The 13,922-nt window shown below is 41.5% G+C and overlaps 1 pseudogene; it reads right to left on the bottom strand.

The window, feature by feature from the left end:
• Positions 1-12,540: 12,540 nt before the first annotated feature.
• On the bottom strand, positions 12,541-13,438 carry LOC131913712 (mitochondrial nicotinamide adenine dinucleotide transporter SLC25A51-like; annotated as a pseudogene).
• Between the last annotated feature and the right edge of the window lie 484 nt (positions 13,439-13,922).

The raw sequence follows: 13,922 nt of genomic DNA, 5'->3' as shown, positions 1-13,922 counted from the left end.
AAACACTTCTCTCGTGGGAGCTTTTCACAGGTGTGCCCAGGTGACAGCTGCAAAATCTTTGCTCCTATTTGGTCTCCATTGATCTCTAAATGAACAAATGCCAAGGGTTGGGGGTGGGGGCACTTTTTACTCTGGACATACCTCCACGTGTTCTGTCATAGTGAGAATATGATGTTATTGCAGGAGGATTTGTTGGTGGCCTTTTCTTCCTCCCTCCCTCCTTCCCTTCCTTTCTCTCCCTCTCCCTCCCTCGCTATCCCTTTCCTTCCTTCATTCCACCGGCCTTCTCTTGTACTCACTTAGATTCTCTTAAACATGAAATTGAAATAACAGACCCTTCTTATCAGGATAAGGCCATTTTTACAGGGCTGAGGTGCTGGAGAAGAGGAATACTATTTTGTATTAAGATTGAACTCACAGAGGCAGGCGGATCTCTGTGAGTTCGAGGCCAGCCTGGTCTCCAAAGTGAGTTCCAGGAAAGGCGCAAAGCTACACAGAGAAACCTTGTCTTGAAAAACCAAAAAAAAAAAAAAAAAAAAAAAAGATTGAACTCACGATTGTCCTCCCAGAACCCCCTAGTATCATATACCTTTCTCCGTGAGTTCCTGTGGCCTGCTCTTTCCGTGGAATGTATGACACACTCAGACCTGCTTGAGAAGTCCCTCTTGTGTGGGGGCTGCATTGAGACACTCTGACATGATTTATCTTAGGCTGGTCTAATTTGGGCCACTCCAGGAGCCCGTGCTGATTTCTCGGAGTCTCTATCTATGTCTCTCTTGTAGCATTTCTGGAGGCATGTAAATGACACTGAGATGCATGGGGCTCAGAATGTGTGTGTGATCTGAACTCTGGATAGGCTGCTGGTAGAAGACCTGGAAAGTATAACAAAAGTAACTTATTCATCATGTTTTGTTCTTAGGGGATGAAGTAAAAATTCTAAAGCTTTTATGGTGGGATAATGTCATTTTAAATAGGAAATACCTTAGCATTTAAACATGAGCACTGCTTGAAATATAATTTGAGGACCAAAATTCAATCTCTTTTGAAGTTTCTGCTTATGATTTTTCTAGGGTAAAAGTTGCTTTGGTCACTACAATGAAAACATCAAAACTTTAGTCTGTGAGAACAACACTATGTTACATGAACTTTGTTTTCTTGAATAGAAGTTGTTGTTCATCTGAAAACAATAGGGACTTTGAAATCTAATTTATTTTATTTTATTTTTTGGAGACAGGGTTCTCTGAGTAGCCTGGCTGTCCTGGAACGCTCTCTCTGTAGACCAGGCTGCCCTTGAACTCAGAGATTTGCCTGTTTCTACCTTCCAATTGCTGGGATTAAAGGCATGCACCACCACTGCCAGGCTTGAAGACTGATTTTTATGACTAAGGTGTTCAGTCCAAATTGTGTGTGTGTGTGTGTGTGTGTGTGTGTGTGTGTGTGTGTGTGTGTGTGTGTGTGTGTAGGCCAAAGGTCAATGCTGGATGGCTTTTTGAATCACTATCTATCTTATTACTTGAAGTAGGGTCACTCAATTGTCCAGAACTTGTCTCACTATGTTCTTTAACAAGTGAAGCTCATTATTGGGACAGCCCCCTAACTCTAAGCCCTAGTTATCCATTCTTTGCCTTCCCACAACTGGGATTATAACCATCCACCAGGCTTTTTTATGTGAGCATAACTGACCTTTATTTCTCATGTTGTGCAACAAACACTTCACCAACTGCCCCTTATCTCCTTAGCTCCAAATACATTTCTACAGAAGAGAAAAGCTGTTCTATTTTCTCTGTGGTGTGCTTTTGCTGTCCTGAGGTGCACTTTTTATAAAGGAAGTGGTCTATTTCCCAGAATACAGTTAGCAGGAACTTCATTCAGGCAATCTCGGACCAAAGCTAAATGAAACTACAGAATTACCCAGTTATGACAATGGGGGGATTTCTACAGTAAGAAATGAGATGTTATGACTGGAATGTAGCTGGGGTTCTGAGATGCCCTGATCCTCTAGCAGGTGTATTACAGCCTAACCCAGTTAGGTCTTAAAGAGCAAATTTTCTATGTCCAGAAGTTTTCTGACCTTCACTGCTCACCTCTGAACAATAGCTCATAGAAAAAAGACAAGCAGAAAATTTATTGCCAGCTTTTCCCCCTAGAGAGTATTTTGTTTCTTTGACTCATTATAGACCATTTCTATTTGAAATATTATCATTTGAAAATAATTTCGAACTTATAGAAAAGAAGTAATAATACACACAAGATTATCCTTCAAACCCAAGGATCTATTTAACTTTCCAAGGAATTTGAGAGTACACTGTGTAGATGTAACCAACCGTCTTACTAAATAAGAAACACAGAACCAATGCAAAGAAGAAAGCCAAGAGGTCAGAGCTAAGAGCTAAAACCTTACCCTTCCTCCTGTGGTGGTCCTACCTCTCTGAAAGAGAGCTACTACCTGTGTTAAAGTCTTTATATAGACTTTCTGTTCTGCCTTCTCATTGGTTGTAAACTCAACCACATGACTGCCTCATCACTGCCTGTCTGTATAGACCTCCAGGTCTTCTATGGTTGATATTGAGATTAAAGGCATGTGTATCCAATGCTGGCTGTATCCCTGAACACACAGAGACTTACCTAGCTCTGCTTACCAAGTGCTGGGATTACAAGCATACGCCACCACCACCCGGCTTTCCTATGGCTTGCTAATAGCTCTGACCCCCAGGCAACTTTATTTATTAACATACAAATAACATTTTAATACAAATAAAATATCACCATAACACTGCACACATTTGAGAGTACTCGATACACAGTATGGCCAAGAATTCTTCATAACCTTCTAATAATAAGGTATTCTTGCATGTATCCCATCAAAACACCAACTTCAACAGGATGTGCAGCACCACCCATCTTTAACCTCCAGTCTGTACTCATGCTCTGCCAGACAAGCTAGGAGTGTCTGTTGTGACACTTTCATATCCTAGTGGCTGGAGGTGGTAGGGATCCATTCTCGGACCCCACACCACCTTACACTGCCATGTCTGTTGTGTTTTCTTCATTCTGAACAGTTTATGCAGACCCGATTGTAGTACAGACAGGGAAGTGGTTGGAGAACCGTGGCTGTTGTGACATCACAGCATTTGAACTCAAACTATATACCACAGAGCCATTGTAACAAAAATAACACAGTATTGACATGAAAGCAGGCATGTAAGCCAATGGACCCTGAAAGAAACTCACAAACCCACAGCCATTTCATTATTGACAAAGATGTCAATAATATGCATTGGGGGGGAGACAGTCTTTTAAACAAATAGTCCCAGGGAAAATGGACTATGTAAAAGGTGGAAACCAGTTTTATATTTCTCATCCTATACAAACTTAATCAAAAAACTGGATCAAAGACCTTAACATAAGACCTGAAACTGAAGTTGCTAGAGGAAAACAGACCACCACTTAAAAGAGTATCACGGGGTTGGGGATTTAGCTCAATGGTAGAGCGCTTGCCTAGTAAGCGCAAGGCCCTGGGTTCAGTCCTCCGCTCTGAAAAAAAAAGAAAAAGAAAAAAAAAAGAGTATCACAGGTGAAGATTTCCTGATAAGAACTACCAAAGGAAATAAACTCAGGAGTTCACAAATTTGATTGCATAAACTTAAAAAGCTCTGCACAATAAAGGAAACCTCTGTGACCTCCATTCGAGAGGGGAAAGCCACCAGATAGGAGAGGATCTTTGCCAGCTAACATCTAAGAGAGAATTAACACCAAGAATCCACAAAGAACTCAAAAAAATTAAATAGCTTCAAGTCATCCCCCAAGTCAACTACTTGAGAAGTGGGCTAATGAATCAAATGGATAGTTCTCAAGAGAGGAAATAAAAATAGCTGATAAATGCTTGAAAAAGTGGGCAAGGACATAGGGAAAGAGGAAACTTTATACAGTGCTGGGGAACCATAAGGATTAGAAGTCAACACACCACAAGGATGCATGTGCATACGTGTTCATTGCTATATCATTCATATTAGCCAACATGCAGAAGCAACTTAGATGTCTATCAACAGATGAATGAGTAAAGAATATGTAACCCATTTGCATAATCAAATTTAATCCAGCTGTAAAGAAGAGTGAAATTATGAGGCTTACAGGAAAATGGATGCAACTGAAGTCACTGTGCAAAGTGAACCGAATCAGACAGAGAAAGATATACAGTGCATATACTTTCTCATATGTGAAATATATATTTAAATATATATGACATGGAAGTAGGAAGGGCTATGAAAGAAGGGAAGAGGTGTAAAGGGAAAGAGAGGAGGAAAAAGAGAAGATAATGGAATATAGATATCATGAAAGCAGAAGATGAAACTATTTAAGGGAGGAAGGGGGCCAGCAAGAGACGGAGTAAGGAATGGTGAAGGTAGTGGATGAATACAGAACAGTATCTTTTGTAAGTAGAAATGGATTCATATGTCTTATTATAATATGTCGCTGTAATTATCTTATTGTTGGTTATCATTTGTTATCTCTTACTGTCCCCAATTCATAAATTAAACTGTATTACCAGTGCATATATATGGGGGGAACAGCATATTTACTACTTGTTATTATTCAAGGTTTATGGAACATTGGGTTCTTGGAACATAACCCTTGTGAATTACTTTTCTAAACTGCACACTGACTGTGAGCTTCATTAATGTCTTAGGCTTTTTCTTAGCTGCCCAGTGCCAGCATAATTTGTTCTTTACAGTTAATTTGCTCACTGTGAATTACTGTGGACCATTTGTACCACCTTTTAAATATGTATCTCTGGGGAGTCACTGTATTCCTATTTTATTTCTGCTATATTAATACACTAGGCACTTCTCTGGTATAAAATCTATAAAAAGAAAATGCAGTTCATCTTCAGCAGATTTTAAAACATCACTATTTATAAAGAAGGGAGAAAAGCTCTCTAAAAATATTTAAGTGTCTAGCAAAAGAAAAAAACAAACCATCAGTAACACTCATGCGGAAGCCTACACCCTCCCTGCTATCTCTAATTTAAGGAAACATCACAAAAAAAATAGCATTCTAAGGCCGGGTGGTGGTAGCACACGTCTTTAATTCCAGCACTTAGGAGGCAGAGGCAGACAGATCTCTGTGAGTTCAAGGCTAGCCTGGTCTACAGAGTGAGATCCAGGACAGGCACCAAAACTACACAGAGAAACCCTGTCTTGAAAAAAAATAGCATTCTAAGTGGGCTTTCAGAAACCCCTTTATACAAATCAAGAGACTTAGAAACTACTGATCAAGATATACCTAAATGTGCAATAGGGGCACTCACATGTTGGTAACCAACAGGTATCAATTTGGACTGAAGTCCCATTCAACAGGGTGGAAATTATGCCTCATACTTTTCAGGGCTAGTGTGACCATGGACCTTAGAAGAGAATCTACTACCACCACTTTACTAGACATGCATAATGCCTTACTACCTTCTAGATCTTATCCTTATATCCACAGATAAGTGTACCCCTCATCAAGGAAGCTTCTCTTTACAGCAAATGGAAACCATCACCCACACACACACACAAAAAAAAATCGACTGGATACAACGCAGAGCTCAAGCAATAGTTAGGAGCCCAGCTCCAATGGATATATCTATACCACAGCTCATATGTATATATGTATATACTTTATACATTCTTTTGTTGCTGGACACATAGGTTGGCTTCATTAGCTATTCTTAATAATGCTACAATAAACATTAGCATGTAAAACTCTGTGATATGTTCACTTGGAGCCTTTTGAATAAATACTCAGGAGTGGCCTAGATAGATCACATGGTTAATGGGTTTTCATTTTTGGAGAAGCCTCATCCTGATTTCCATAGTTGTGGAACTCCCACCAACAGCCCATTTAGTCTATTTTCTTGCCATCCTTGGTGGTAATTGCTTTCTTAATGACTGGCATTCTGACTGGGCGAATGAAATTTCAATGTAGTTTCGGTTTACATTTCTCTTTCGATGATGGAGATGGATAGTTTTCATATATTTACTGGCCATTTGTGTTTCACTTTTTGAATTGTGTCTGTTGATTAATTTGGCCCATTTGTTAGCTGGGTTGTTTGCTTTCTTGTTTAATTTTTTTAGTTCTTCTTATATTCTACACATTACTATAAACAAGAATAAAATTATGACATTGTAAGAAAATGAATGAAACTGAAGACCATTATGTTAAGTGAAATAAGCCAGACTCATAAAAACAAATACTGCAAAAATGCTCAATAAAATACTTGCAAACTGAATCTAAGAACACATCAAAAAGATCATCCACCCTGATCATGTAGGTTTCATCCCAGATATATAAGGACAGTTCAATATATGAAAATCAGTAAATATGATCCACCATATAAAAAAACTGAAAGAAAAAAACACACACACAGTCATCTCAGTAGATGCAGAAAAGACCTTTGACAAAATCCAACACTTCTTTATGATTAAAGTCCTGGAGAAACTAGGGATACAAGAGACATACCTAGACACAATAAAGGCAATTTACAGCAAGCCAACAGCCAACATCAAATTAAAAGGAGAGAAATTCAAAGCAGTTACACTAAAATCAAGAACAAGACAAGACTGTTTACTCTTTCCATATCTATTCAAGATAGTACTTGAAGTTCCAGCTAGAGCAATCAGACAACTGAAAGAGAGCAAGTGGGTACAAATTAAAAAGGATGAAGTCAAAGTATTGTTAGTTGCAGATGATATGATAGTATACATAACTACCAGAAAAATTCCAACAAGGAGCTCCTACAGCTGATAAAGTGGCTGGATGCAAGATCAATTAAAAAAAATCAGTAGCCCTCCTATATACAAATAACAAATGAAATGGACGAAATCAGAAAAACAGTATCTTTCACAACAGAATTAAATAATATGTAAGATCTTGGTGTAACTCTACCCAAGCAAGTGAAAGTTTTTGTCATACAAATGATAAAAACTTCAGATCTTAGCTGGGAGGTGGTGGCACATGCCTTTAATCCCAGCACTCAGGCAGAGTTAGGAGGATCTCTGTGAGTTTGAGGCCAGCCTGGTCTACAGAGCAAGTTCCAGGACAGGTTCCAGAGCTACACAGAAAACCCTGTCTTGAAAAGCAAAAAAAAAAAAAAAAAAAAAAAACCCTTGAAGAATGAAATGAAGGAGATATTAGAAGACAGAAAGATCTCCCATGCTCATGGATTGATTAACATGATAAAAACAGCCATTCTACCAAAAGCAATCTACAGATTTGATGCACTCCCCATCAAAATTCCAACACAATTCTTTACAGACACCGAAAAGACAATTCTCAACTTTCTATGAAAAAAAATTCAGCATAACTAAAACAATCCTAAACAATAAAAGAATTGTTGGAGTTCTCACCATTTTCAATTTCAAGTTATACTACTGAGCCATGGTAAAAAAAAAAAAAAAACCTTCATGGCATTGGTATAAAAATAGACAGGTTGATTAATGGAATTGAATTGAAGACCCAGACATCCAGACATAAATCCACACACCTCTGGATACCTGAGTCTTGTTTTTGTTTTTGTTTTTTTATAAAGAAGTCAGAAATACACACTGGAAAAAAGACAGCATCTTCAACAAAATGATGCTGGTTAAACTGTATGCCTGCATGCAGAAGAATGCAAATAGATCCATATTTATTATCCTGCACAAAACTCAAGTCCAAGTGGATGAAAAGCCTCAAAATAAAATCAGATGGACTGAACCTGATAGAAGAATAAGTGGGGAATATCCTTGAACACACTGGCACAGGAGACAACTTCCCAAACAGAACACCAACAACTTCTTAAACAACAGGCACTAAGATCAACAATTAATAAATGGGGCCTCAATTAAGCGGAAAAGCTTCTGTAAGGCAAAGGACTGTCAATAGGACAAAACAGCAGCCTACAAAATGGGAAAAGATTTTCAACAACTCCACATCCTCTACTAGATCTCAAATAATAATAATAATAATAATAATAATAATCCAATTATTAAATGAAGTACAGATCTAAACAAAGAATTCCCAGTAGATGATTCTCAAATGGCTAAGAAACACTTAAAGAAATATTCAACATACTTAGCCATCAAAGAAATGCAAATCAAAACTATTTTGAGATTTTATCTTACACCTGTCAGAATGGCTAAGATCAATAACACAAGTGACAGCTCATGCTGGAAAGGATGTGGAACAAGAGAAACACTCCTCCATTGCTGATGGGAGTGCAAACTTGTACAGCCACTTTGGAGGTTTCTCAGAAAATTGGGAATCCACCTACCTCAAGACCCAGCTATACCACTCTTAGGTATATACCAAAAGGACACTCCATCCTACCACAAGGACACTTGCTCAACTATGTTCATTGCTATTATATTCATAATAGCCAGAAACAACTTAGATGTCCTTCAACAGAAGAATGGATAAATAAACAAAATGTAGTACATTTGCACAATGGAGTATAACTCAGCTGTTTAAAATAATGGAATGAGAGCCGGGCGGTGGTGGTGCATGCCTTTAATCCCAGCACTCGGGAGGCAGAGCCAGGCAGATCTCTGTGAGCTCAAGGCCAGCCGGGGCTACCAAGTGAGTTCCAGGAAAGGCGCAAAGCTACACAGAGAGACCCTGTCTCCGAAAAAAAAAAAAATGGAATGAAATTCGCAGGCAAATGGATGGAACTAGAAAATATGGGTGAGGTAACTCAGACCCAGTAAGACAAATATGGTATGTATTCACTTATAAGTGGATATTAGATATTAAGTAAATGATAACAAAACTGTAATACATAGACTCAGAGGAGTTAGGTATGCATGGATCTCCCTTGGAAGGAGAAATAGAATAGAATTTACAGGTCTGCTGGGGGCATGTACAGAGGGATCAGGTAGGGGAGGAGATAAGAGGAAAGGAGAAAGTGTGAAGAAAGATGAGTAGAATTGGGAAGCACTTGGGGAGTGGTATGGAAAATTAGTGCAGTGGAGATTTCTGAAGTCTATGAGGGTGATCCTAGTGAGGATTCCTAGTAATAGGGGATGTGGAGTCTCCCCTGGCCATCTTTTGCAGCCAGGCAAGGCTTACAGTGATGGGACTGGGTTACATAAGCTTGAGTTGTTGGCCAAGGGGTTCCTGTGGAGATCTCCAAATAGCACAGGCTGATGCTAGGCCAGAGGGCTTCTCTCTGCAAACTGACAGTGAGGCCCCATTGCCAAGGATAACACAGCTCATTGAATGTGGGGGGGAGCCTTCACCCCTACATTCTAGTCTCTTTGGTGCAGGAAGGTAGTCTGAAAGCTACCGAAAGAGAAACCATGGACACCAACCCGGACGAGAGGGAACCCATGCTGTACACTGCTTCGATCCCAGGGACCGGGGATTGGATAGCCCAGAGATCTAGGTTAGAATCAAACACGACTGGCTAAAAAAAAAAAAAAAAAAAAAAAATGAAATGATTCCTAATGATACTATGCTATACTCATAGATAGGTGCCTTGTCCAGTCCTCATCAGAGAGGCTTCCTCTGGCAGCAGATGGAAAAGGGTGCAGAGACCCACAGCCAGACATTATGTGGAGAGAGTCTAAATCAGAGGTTTCCATCAGGTCCCTCCCCTAGAGCTCAGAGAATCTGAGGGAGCAGACGGATTCTAGGAGGCGGAGGGAATGGAGAACAGCAAAAGAACATGGCCCACTGAATCAACTAAGTAGGGACCATATGGGCTCACAGACAGAAGCTGCAAGCACAAGGCATGCATGGGTCTGCACCGGCACAAGGCATGCATGGGTCTGCACCAGGTCCTCTGAGTGTATGTTCCGGGTGTTGTGTTTAGTGTTTTTGTGGGACTCTTAAATGTAGGAGTGGGTATGTCTCTGACTCTTTTGCCTGCTCTGGACTCTTTTTCTCCTACTGAGTTGCCTTGCCAGCTTCTGTGTGAGGGCCCTGGCCTTGCCTTACTGTATTTTGGTTTGTTGTATTTGGTTGTCTCTGGGAGTCCTGTTCTTTTCGGATGGGAGATAGATGGGGTGTGGATTTGGGGAAGAAGGGAAGATGGGGGGGAGTGGAGGGAGGGGAAACTGTGGTCGGCATGTATTGTACAAGAAAAATCCATTTTCAATGAAAATATCTATTAAATTTTTAAAAAGAAAAATAAATACCATGTTTTCTCTTACATGCAAAATGTATGTCTGTGTGTGACATGAACATAAAGAGGTGGGTATGAGAGGAGCAGAGGTTATGAGGCAGAGAGGGCAGAGTTAAAACAGAAGGGAACAACTTGGAGAGGAAGGAAGGGACAGGAAAACAGCGAGGGGAGATATGGGAGAGAGCGGTGGGAGTAAGGACAGAGTGTACTGAAGTTTGTACGCAAATGTCATGATGACACCATTTCCTTGTACGCTAACCAAAGGCTACCTGAAAGAGGAGCCTTCTCCCATTTAAGAGACCTCCTTCCCAGTCTCATTCTTGCCCCCTTGTGCCGCTGACATGCACATTGCTCTCGCTGGCCCCTGATACCTTGGAAGTGCACTGTGTCCCCACAAGGCTCCTTCCACCTCTTCCTCCCCTATTGTGCCCCAAGCCTGTCCTGCTTATCTTACCTGGAAACCTTGCTCTATGTCTGTTAAGGTAAGGTTAGCTATTTTGATAACTTTACTCATTCAGCCATTAAAATTTAAGCATCATAACAATTGAGCACCAATTAAAATCAAAGAGTATTCTAGACAATGTTCTATGATATTGTCTAGATCACTTCCTGACACTTCCAAGACTGCCATTAAAACTTGCTTTGAAGCCAGGCAGCGGTGGCTCATGCCTTTATTCCCAGCACTCAGGAGGCAGAGCCAGGCAGATCTCTGTGAGCTGGAGGACGGCTAGCTACTAGCTGACCAAAACTAACCACAGAGGTTTTGGAGGACTGAGGACAGATAGACAGGACACAGGAAGTAGTGGGGTGGGGTTTAGAGAGGGTCTCAGCCTGTTTTGGACTGAGGAATAAGAGGTGGGGAGGAGGGAAGGAAAGATAAAGGGAGGAAGGGAGGGAGGGAGGGAGGGAGGGAGGGAGGGAGGGAGGGAGGGAGGGAGGGAGGGAGGGAGAGAGAGAGAGAAAGAGAGGAGGTCACTGGTTGCTTCTCTGCAACTTCTTTGATCATTCAGGTTCTTACCCTGATATCTGACGTCCAAGTTTTTATTGGTAAAGAATAATTAGATAAATGCTTCAAGGTGATAAGGCTACAAAGACAAAGGTAGACAAATAAAAGGTAGATCTCAAGTTCAGTTCACAAAATATATTATAGTGGGACAAGAGTAGCCAGAAATGGACGTGGACGACGCTAGTAGGAGGCACAAAATGGCTAGCGATGCAAAGGAGGCACATAGTCCTACAGCCCTGTATTTTAGTAACAGCAGGAACGGTGTCATGCTGACAATTGCCATGTTATAAGCATGAGACTAGGAAAAATGCACACACGTCTGGTTCATTTTTCTCCGTATGGCTAGTTCTTTTCTTTTCTTTTCTTTTCTTTGGTTTTTTGAGACAGGGTGTCTCTGTGTAGCTTTGCACCTTTCCTGGATCTCACTCTGTAGACCAGGCTGGCCTCTGCCTCCCGAGTGCTAGGATTAAAGGCATGTGCCACCACCGCCCGGCTAGCTGTGTTTCTTTGCTTGTTTGTTTTAACTTTATGGAAGTGTTTCTTTTTTAAAGTCTAGTACCAGAGAACAGGGTAGACAGACATGACAGTTACTACTCACAAGGGACAATGCCCCCTCTGGTCAGCTACATTGGCACCAGTAGCACAGAGAAGCCAAGCAGAAACAGTAGTCTTGCAGTGCCCGGCTTTCCAGGATGAAGCACACGGCAGAAGTTAACTAGCTCAGCCTATCATCTTCTGGGAAGGAATTCAGTAAGAAAGCACAAGGACATCCTGGAAGGGCTTAATCACCTTCAGAATTAAACAGAAAATGTTCAAAGCTAAACAGTGAAGTGGAAGCTCTCATTAGCTGCTCAGTTCTATCAAATCTAAAGAGTTTGGATAATGACTATCTCAAGAGCACTTAGCTTCCAACAATTCCTGGAACTATCCAGCCTAGACGCTGTCTTCCGTCTCTCTGCTCCAGCCAACCATGCAATGCTTGGGTTTAATGAAGAGGTCCTAAGAACAGAGAGGCAAGACATGAGGTGAGAAAGCCCTGGGATAGGAGCACGTGCCCTGGCTGCCGATGCTATTGTTTCCATACAGAAGGCCTAGCAGCCCCTTCCAGGAGGAAAAGAAATCTATCTTGGCTGACAGCTGCCCTGAGAAGATCATCAGATATGCAGCTAGTTACCAGGTAACAGCCTAAAGCTCTTGAGTAATGATCAAACCGAAACCCTGCCATCTGCCCATGGAAACATTTTATTGTTTTTGTCAATGCTTTGTCCGTAATTTATTATGGCCTAGACTTAATGACGCCAACCTGTATTTAAGCCAATTAGGAGCAAAACCACATTGCATTCTCTTTAGGTCTAGTTGGTTGAGAATAACATTTCACGTAGTGACCTTATCATTCAGTCTTTAACAAAAACTCCTAAGTTGCACTGATTATTTCCCAGGAGATGAGAGAGCGATGGTAATTCAGATGGGCACCTCTGAAAAGATTGATCAGTTTCCTGTCCCGTTCTAGCCAGATTGTCTTAAAAACCATGAGCAGAAGCTGGAACGGCCCACCAATCCGAGACTGTATTCGAGCTTTTACAACATTAATCAGGAAGCTTAAGAACCCCAACATGGCACCTAGCACACCACCACAGATAAAGTCGTTGACCAAATGCGCGCTACTCATATAGTGTGGCAGTAGGCAGATGCTCCTTAATGGGCCCCTGAAAGCCAAAAAAAGGCCATTGCTGAATCCATTTTAGAAGAGGATAGGCACCAACCCTAGGTAATACTTTGCAATTCCATAGCCTCTAAGGGCCCGGAAGGCCTGGTAAGTGTTTGTGAGTTTTATCATGATGCTTGTGGTCCTGAAGCAAAGTCTGAACCCTTTCTAATGGAGTGAGAATGTCTTCTGTTGTCCCGGCAAGCACCGCTACCACACTTCTGGTGGTAAACTCCAGAGCACTGCTCACATGCTTGCGGAGCAGGTGAGACAAGTCTTCATACAGACCAAACATAAGTGCCAGCATGGTTGTCTTCTGCATCAGTCGGGGGAGGATCCCACAACACAAGTTTCGAAACCCATCCCTCCTCAGCTGGAGTATGGCATTGCCGGTTTTGATGCCATACAGCTGCTGCCAAAAGAGGATCTTCTGAACGGGGTATGTGGTGGCCACGTTGTTGAAGGCTGCGCAGCAACCACAGAAGTAATGCTTTATCTCACCCATGTCTGAGATGTGAGGTGACCAATCCTGGCTTGAAGAGGTCAACACTGGGGGTCTCTTATCATGCGCTTCTGAGTCCATCACGGTGCTTACGATCTTTCTTCTCTAGGAAATTTTTTTTAAACTGTGAACTGTGGTCTTCTGCTAGGCATTGGATCCTCAAAGACAATAAAGCTGCAGCCTAGTCAGTGAATCTCCGAGACTGGCTCAGTTCATGGAGTTAATACATCGAGAGCACCTTTGAGTAGTCTGGAGTACTCAACAAAGCTGAACTATGTTGCTATTCTTTTCTGAAGTACTTATTTGATGTATAGATTCCTCAGGTCGTATCCTGTGACATTGACTGAGCTGGCATTGATGATGACAACTTTCTGGTAACTTTTCCAATGTTTCCCATTGTTACCCTTCTCTCTTCTGGAGTCAGTATTGATAACTGCATTTCCCACGGCCCTGGGCGTCTGCCCGCAGGACCGCTGGCAAGTGAGCCTGAGCCTGCACAGGCACAGACCAGGCTGGACCCAGGCCTGGTTCTTTCTTGTCCTTCAGAATTTTTTTCAATGTCAGC

This window comes from Peromyscus eremicus, chromosome 6, assembly GCF_949786415.1.
Source record: "Peromyscus eremicus chromosome 6, PerEre_H2_v1, whole genome shotgun sequence".
Classification (NCBI taxonomy): Eukaryota; Metazoa; Chordata; class Mammalia; order Rodentia; family Cricetidae; genus Peromyscus; species Peromyscus eremicus.
This window is presented reverse-complemented; position numbering and strand designations above follow the sequence as displayed.